This window comes from Glycine max, chromosome 4 (genome assembly GCF_000004515.6).
Source record: "Glycine max cultivar Williams 82 chromosome 4, Glycine_max_v4.0, whole genome shotgun sequence".
NCBI lineage: Eukaryota > Viridiplantae > Streptophyta > Magnoliopsida > Fabales > Fabaceae > Glycine > Glycine max.
This window is the reverse complement of record NC_016091.4, coordinates 38,359,152-38,368,125: the sequence shown is the minus strand read 5'-3', so window position 1 is coordinate 38,368,125 and position 8,974 is coordinate 38,359,152. Positions and strand designations below refer to the sequence as shown.

The 8,974-nt window shown below is 37.4% G+C and overlaps 1 non-coding gene across 1 annotated transcript; it reads right to left on the bottom strand.

Moving 5' to 3' along the window:
• Positions 1–5,102: 5,102 nt before the first annotated feature.
• LOC113001578 (small nucleolar RNA R71) lies at positions 5,103–5,209 on the bottom strand. Its single transcript, XR_003266972.1, has one exon. It is a non-coding gene; the product is annotated as a small nucleolar RNA R71 (small nucleolar RNA).
• Between the last annotated feature and the right edge of the window lie 3,765 nt (positions 5,210–8,974).

The following is an 8,974-nucleotide window of genomic DNA, read 5'->3' as shown; positions in this document are numbered from 1 at the left end:
TCTTAACACAATCAGTATGCTTCAATTAGTCAACCAAGCTGATAAAGAATTCCCTAAGTAGTAGTTACAAGGACATAAATTATAACAAATGTCAAACCTCAAATCCACTTGAAGCACAAAATATTTGGATTTCTTGTTTGACATCACAAAGACATTGTCCTACCATGAAATAGCATAAATTAGTAGTCTTATCATATAATTTTTATTAGTGCATTTGGGCTTATACCAGTGGTACTACAATTGTTTTGGATCTAATTATTAGTGTAAAAGGACCATTTGGTTACTACTTTGATATTTTGGATAACATCATCATACATCATATTATATAATCTTATTATTCTTGGTATTGTTTTCCTCTCTCTCTCTCTCTTCCTCCTTTCCTACCAAAACAATATAATTTCAACAGCCAAGCCAAGAAAAAGTAATTAGTAGCACAATATGAAACTGTCCTATGGATACATCAGGACAAAAATAGCTCAAACATCAACATTGGAGTTATAGTATGCATACATGACTAAAGGAACATGAAAGAGAATGAAAGGTTCATATTTAACACTATAGATAGTAATAAAATCAATAAGCAAACACTTATCCTTAGAAGTGATGGAGACTTCTAAACTGATGGGTGAAGATTTGAGAGGAAAAAATAGATCTCGAATATAGACTTATATACTTCTCATGTAATATTTGAAACCAAAATTGACATGGATTTAGCCCAAGCATCATTTTATACACATTACACAATGAAACATCAACTTATTTTTAGCTTAAATAATCCTATTCAACACAACTATTGAAACCCAAAGTATCAGACCTACCTCTTGATTAGCTACAATGCTATTGAAGTTGTAGGTTCTATTAAAGATGAAGAAAAAAAACAGTGAGAATAGTAGATAACATACTTCACACAAATCAATGAGCTTCTGATTAACATTTTAATTTATGAAAGTTGAATCTAGTATATCATCTCACAAGCAAACTCTAAAAAATAGATTACGAGTAGCAATCAAAAGTAAAATTGAGTAACATTTAGACTATAAATTAATACTCACAGATCATCCATGACGACATCCATATTAAAACCAAAAAAAGACTGTTAAATTGTGACAGTGCAACAATAGCTTACAAGAATAAATGCAATTATTATCAATGCCATACCAATAATAATACACCCATGAAAAATACATTTTAAAATACTTGAAGTGTCAATTCTTTTGTTTTTCAAATAAAGTTATAGCTTCATGAACTCTATATGATCAAACATGAGGAGGCACTGAGGAGGCAAATGAACTATTTTGTGCATCTCCCAACATGATTTTAACCTCAAACACATCTCTCAACAAGTACAGTTCATCCCTCCTACCATGACTTATTACTAATTTCACCAACTTAGAACAATATTATTCTCCTTCAAACCTTCCTTTATAGTTCCAACATATCTAGATCCTATTACTATTACTACTCATCATGCAACAAAGAGAATTATAACACTCCACCGTCACTGCTATATGAAGGACAAAATGAAAAGGAAACCAGTTGATATGCAATTTCACCATTCCTGCTTATATTCTTACAATGAAAAGAATGAATTGTCCTAGCCCAGGAACCTGAAAGTAAGGTGAATTGTCTAATTAAATCCACCCATATGCCAATCTCCACTGCACATGCTCATTTACCCCCTTCCATTAGTAGTTCCAAGTCAAGAACTCCTTCAACAATTAAAGCCATAATTTTCTATCACATATTCAATTCAACATAGTAACCAGTTCATTACTTCACAGCTACCCAACTGGAGTGTCCGAGTAGGCCGACCTAGCATAACACCCAAGTATATTGTGACACCCTCTACCCCGACATATATATAAATAAATAAATATATAAAAATATATTGGTAAACAAAATCACATTGGTAAAAGGTTCACATTCACTTCAATTACCAAATAAAACTCATTAAAAACATATTCGGCTCAAAATAAGGCCGTCAAAATTTACAAAAATATTTTGTTAAATTAGTGAGGTGAAATAAAATAGACTAACATCATAAAATTAATATAAAAACTTATATCTCAATGTCACATCTTATCAGAGCGTTGTGTCCCGACGTCCTTCAGCACAATATTCCTTAAAGCAGTTCACCTAGTCATCTGCTCCCCCGAACACAAAGTTCAAGATCATCACAGGATCCAAACACAAAAAACAAACCGGGAGTGAGTTATCACATTCCTAACTAATTGAGAAACAAGACAACTAAATATACACATCATATAAACCAAATAAAACTTACTTACACTTAATTCACGTAATTCCACCACTTTGTCATCCATAGTTCACTTTTCAATCATCAATCGCATTACACAAGAATCACACGCTCTGATCAAGACATAATAACACCTCAATTTCATAATAAACAATTAGCAAGTGCATGAGACAGTTATGCTAAGACTCAAGCCTATATGCAATGTGGTATCATGTCAGTGAAAAACCACCCTGGAGCACTTAGGAGTACATAACAAGTCACACCACACAATGGGTTTGTGAGGTCACTCTCACTATGTAAGATCATAGGGAGACCAGTCAGGGTTACGATGTTTTGCGAGAATGCTCCAACCATATGGGATCAGCATAGGCTTAAAGGAACACTCAAACCCGGTGACCCCCAAGGCCTACACTCCGAAGAGTCCGTCAGGGTCTCTCCCTCCTGATTCAGGTCCAACCCCTAAAATCATTTTAGCACACAGACACTACTCATGAATTATACAATACCCACGACCTCACACTCGTGTTTTAAACACGTACAACATATTGCGATACAATTTAACACTGGTTCTTAAATAGGAAACCTACACTTTCTCTTTAACATTGGTTCCTAAATAGGAAGCCTACACTTTCTCTTTAACGCTGCTGATGTACCATCATTTTCTTCTATTTTCTAAACCCTTTTTGCACCATTTTAATTATTGATTGGTCTTAATTGTCAATTAATTAGGCAGTTTTATTATTTGGGCTCATTTAGCTGATTTGATGTTTTTAATCTAATTTCAGGAATTAATGAAACATTGGGCTTAATCCGGATTTTGGTTGTGGACTTGAAGAGGGCAAATAAAGAAGCGCTTACCTTAGTTAATTTCTAATTAGGAATTTTCGCAATTTTATTTTATGTTGTTCAATGTTTATTTTGTTTTGGGCCAGAGTATTGTAATAGGGCCTAGTGACTTTGAGTGACTCTTTTTAAATAGCTACCTTGGGATTCGTGCAGGGCATTCTGTTATGCTATTTTCATTATTCAGAGCTTTGGTTTTAGGTTTTCACGTTTTTCTGTTCCCTTGTTACGATTTTCGTTCTTAATGCAAATTTCCGTTTTCTGCTTCTAATTATGAGTTCATTCTTGCTTCTTCTTCTACTTTCATTTACGTTTCTGTCTCATTTACGTTTCTGTTCATTTATGTTTCTGCTTCATGTTTCATTTGCATTTTCTGTTTGAATCCATGGAAGGCTAGATTTTCTGGTGTTGTTTCCTTTTGAGGACGAAGCCCAACTCTCTTTGAGGTTTCGCTTGTAATGTGGTTCCCTGGCAGTTTTCCCTTCACCATTTATCCCAAATTCGTGAATATTAATCAGTGCACGCTTCGTGTTCGATTAATTGCCTCTGAGCCTAACTTGCGTTCATGCTTAATGGACAAAGGGCTAACTGGTGTATGTGGTGCCTAATCACATATTGACAACCCTAAGTTGATTTTCGCTTAGTATGTTGAAATAGCGTTGGATTAAGTGGTTGATTGTTAGGGATGAATTCTCCATAACCCAGGATAAGAGAATGGCTTCTGAATCACAGGAAACAACCCGTTTTTAATATTAGTAATTTCGTATTTCAGTTTACTTGTTCTGCTCTTTAATCACAAAACAAACAAACCCCCCCAATCGTTACTGTTACTGCAAGTATATTATGAACAATTGGTGTGTCACTGCTCGTTGGGAAACGACCTAGGATCACTTCCTAGTTACTGCATTTTCATGTTTATTTGATTCGGGTACGACCTCGATCAAATTTGGTGTCGTTGCCGGGGAGCAGTGTCCAAAGGTTCATAATAGCTAGCTAGTGTTTTGTGTTTAATCCTTTCGTGTTTTATGTTTAATTGTTAGTATTGTGTTAGTATGTGTGTTAGTGTTGTTTAGTGTCCTGGTATTTTGTTTAGTGTGTGTTCTGTTTCAGTTTTCCCATTAAGCGTTTCCCCTGTTTCAGTCTTGGGTGTTTTGCTGTGAATAGTGTTTTGCGACGGACTTAGCGACCACTTTTGCTTGCGGCAAAATAGAGTAGTAGTAGAAATCAATTAGAGACAGATTTTAGCGACCACCAATGCTGAATTATTTGTGATTTTTTGTTTTAGTAGCTAGGGTTGTTATTTTTGGCTGAATTTTTTTGTGGTAACTTCTTTTAATCCATATTTTGTGGGAAAAATAGCTAAAGCCTTTAGTTTGGTCAGATTTGAAAGTTCCAAAAAACTAGCAAATTTTGTGTTTGTCAAAACTTCAAACGGCCATAACTTTTACTCCGGTTATCAGAATCGCAATTATTATATATGCATTTGGGGTAGAAAAAAATTTCCTACGCCGTTACTGGTGAATCTGTGCATTCTGTTATTGGTGATTTTGAACATCCTAATTTGGAGCATTATAATTTTGAGCATTCTGATTCTGAGCATTCTGATTTTTCACATTCTGAGAACATGGCACAACCTCCACCCCGTGAGAGGACTCTAAGGGAAATGGCTGCACCTGATTTCACCTACGAAAGCTTGTGCATCCAATACCCTGATGAGGATGTCCCATATGTTCTTAAAACTGGACTGATTCATTTGCTTCCAAAGTTTCATGGCCTTGCAGGTGAAGACCCGCACAAACATTTGAAGGAATTTCATATTGTCTGCTCCACCATGAAACCCCCAGATGTCCAGGAGGATCACATATTTCTGAAGGCTTTTCCTCATTCTCTGGAGGGAGTGGCAAAGGACTGGCTGTATTACCTTACTCCAAGGTCCATCACGAGCTGGGATGACCTTAAGAGAGTATTCTTAGAAAAAATTTTCCCTGCTTCCAGGACCACAGCCATCAGGAAAGATATCTCAGGTATTAGACAACTCAGTGGAGAGAGCCTGTATGAGTACTGGGAGCGATTTAAAAAACTATGTGCCAGTTGCCCTCACCATCAGATTTCGGAGCAGCTTCTTGTCCAATATTTTTATGAAGGACTCAATAATATGGAGAGAAGTATGATAGATGCTGCCAGTGGTGGAGCCCTTGGAGACATGACTCCTGCTGAAGCCAGAAATTTAATTGAGAAGATGGCTTCCAACTCTCAGCAGTTTAGCGCCAGAAATGATGCCATAGTCATTAGCGGAGTGCATGAGGTAGCTACAAACTCAGCTGCATCATCTGAGACTAAGAAGCTTGAAGGCAAACTGGATGCATTGGTTAACTTGGTAACCCAGCTGGCCTTGAATCAGAAATCTGTACCTATTGCAAGGGTTTGTGCTTTGTGCTCCTCTGCTAACCACCATACAGACCTTTGCCCTTCCATGCAGAAACCTGGAGCAATCGAGCAGCCTGAAGCTTATGCTGCAAATATTTACAATAGACCTCCTCAACCTCAGCAGCAAAATCAACCACAGCAGAACAATTATGACCTCTCCAACAACAGATACAACCCTTGATGGAGGAATCACCCTAACCTCAGATGGTCCAGCCCTCAGCAACAACAACAGCAGCCTGCTCCTTCCTTCCAAAATGCTGCTGGCCCAAGCAGACCATACATTCCTCCACCAATCCAACAACAGCAACAAACCCAGAAACAACCAACAGTTGAGGCCCCTCCATAACCTTCCCTCGAAGAACTTGTGAGGCAAATGACTATGCAGAACATGCAGTTTCAGTAAGAGACCAGAGCCTCCATTCAGAGCTTAACCAATCAGATGGGACAATTGGCTACCCAATTGAATCAACAACAGTCCCAGAATTCTGACAAGTTGCCTTCTCAAGCTGTCCAAAATACCAAAAATGTCAGTGCCATTTTATTGAGGTCGGGAAAGCAGTGTCAAGGACCTCAACCCGTAGCACCTTCCTCATCTGCAAATGAACCTGCCAAACTTCACTCTACTCCAGAAAAAGGTGATGACAAAAATTTACCTAACAATTTCTGTGCAGGTGAATCTTCTTCCACAGGTAATTCTAATTTGCAGAAGAAGCACATTCCCCTCTTCCATTCCCTCCAAGAGCAGTTTCCAACAAAAAAATGGAAGAGGCAGAGAAAGAGATCTTGGACACGTTTTGAAAAGTAGAGGTAAACATACCTCTGTTGGATGCAATAAAGCAAATTCCAAGATATGCCAAATTCTTGAAGGAGCTGTGCACTAATAAGCGGAAGCTTAAAGGAAGTGAATAGATTAGCATGGGCAGAAATGTCTCTGCATTGATTGGTAAATCTGTTCCTCAAATCCCTGAAAAATGCAAAGATCCAGGTACATTCAGCATACCTTGTATTATAGGGAATAGTAAGTTTGACAATGCCATGCTAGATTTAGGAGCTTCTGTTAGTGTTATGCCTCTGTCTATTTTTAATTCTCTATCTCTAGGTCCCTTGCAGTCAACTAATGTGGTAATTCATTTAGCTAATAGAAGTGTTGCCTACCCTGTTGGTTTCATAGAAGATGTCTTAGTTAGAGTTGGTGAACTGATTTTCCCTGTTGATTTTTATATTTTGAATATGGAAGATGGATTCTCTCAAGGATCAGTTCCCATCATTCTAGGCATACCCTTTATGAAAACTGCTAGAACTAAGATAGATGTTTATGCAGGCACACTATCCATGGAGTTTGGTGATATAACTGTTCATTTTAATATTCTGGATGCCATGAAATACGCATCTGAAGATCTTTCTGTATTTCGTGCTGAAATAATTGATCATGTTGTTGATGAATACATGACTGATCTTTATTCTAATCTGCATGCCTCTCACTCTTCATGCATTGAGTCTGAAATTGTACTTGATCATATGTCTGAATTTGATGCTGAGACTGAATTTGAAAGTGATATTGATTGCATGTCTGGTGGTGGTGTTTTACCTCTTGAGATTGATTTTATAGAGTCAGATAGGACTAACCATGTTTCAGGAAGTACACATACCTCTGACTTTCTTTATGAGGTAAAGGCTGAGAAACCATCTCCTTCTACCACTGTCCAGCCGACCACATCAGAATTGAAGCCTCTACCATCAAATTTAAAATACGCTTACTTGGATGATAGCAAGAGTTTTCCAGTGATTATATCTGCCTCCCTTGCTGATGAGCAAGAGGAGAAGTTGTTGTCAGTTCTCAAGAAGCATAAGAAGGCTACAGGCTGGACCCTGGCAGACATTCCTGGTATTAGCCCATCCATATGTATGCATCGAATAAATTTAGAGGATGGAGCTAAACCTGTAAGACAGCCACAGAGAAGACTCAACCCGGTGATTCTTGATGTAGTGAAGAAGGAGATAACCAAGCTTTTGCAAGCTGGAATCATTTATCCTATCTCCGACAGCTAATGGGTGAGTCCCGTCCAGGTAGTCCCGAAGAAGACCGGCCTCACAGTGATAAAAAATGAGAAGGAGGAGCTCATTCCTACTCGGGTGCAGAACAGTTGGAGAGTCTGCATTGACTATAGGAGGCTGAACCAGGTTACCAAAAAGGACCATTTTCCCCTGCCATTCATTGACCAGATGCTTGAACGCCTGGCAGGTAAATCCCACTACTGTTTCCTTGATGGTTTTTCTGGTTATATGCAAATTACTATTGCTCCTTGATGGATAAGGAAAAGACCACATATTGACAACCCTAAGTTGATTTTCACTTAGTAAGTTGAAATAGGGTTGGATTAAGTGGTTGACTGTTAGGGACGAATTCTCCATAACCCAGGATAAGAGAATGGCTTCTGAATCACAGGAAACAACCCGTTTTTAATATTAGTAATTTCGTATTCCAGTTTACTTGTTCTGCTCTTTAATCACAAAACAAACAAACCCCCCCAATCGTTACTGTTACTTCAAGTATATTATGAACAATTGGTGTGTCACTGCTCGTTGGGAAACGACCTAGGATCACTTCCTAGTTACTGCATTTTCATGTTTATTTGATTCGGGTACGACCTCGATCAGCTGCGCATTTACACTTTTCTCAAGATAACACTGGTCGGGTTATTGTACAATTCACAGCTTACAACACAAATAATGTCACCTCAAGAGTTAATCACACACTTATTCACAACCAAAACTCATTCACAATTTCACATCTCATAATGTCACAATCCACCATCACATGTTTTCACGTATCTCACAATTCAACACCTGTTATACTTTACACTTTTACTCAATCTCAATAACAATATTATAATCTCAAGGCAACATATTATTCCACAATTAATCACATATTTCATTTATAAGCACTGCTCATGAATTATACAATATCCACGACCTCACACTCGTGTTTCAAACACGTTTAACACATTGCACTACAATTTAATACTGGTTTCTGAATAGGAAACCTACATTTTCTCTTAAACACTGCGCATCAACGCTTTTCTCAAGATAACACTGGTCGAGTTATTGTATAATTCATAGCTCACAATATAATTAATGTAACATCAAGTGTTAAACACATCCACTTATTCACAATCGAATATCATGCCCACACTTTAACATCTTATAACACTGCGCATCAACGTTTTTCTCAAGATAACACTGGTCGAGTTATTGTATAATTCATAGCTCACAATATAATTAATGTAACATCAAGTGTTAAACACATCCACTTATTCACAATCGAATATCATGCCCACACTTTAACATCTTATAACATCACATCAACCATCTCATAACATTCCTAATGATATTCATAAGGTACAACATACACATGTTCATCAAATTTAACCATAATATTCTCAAACT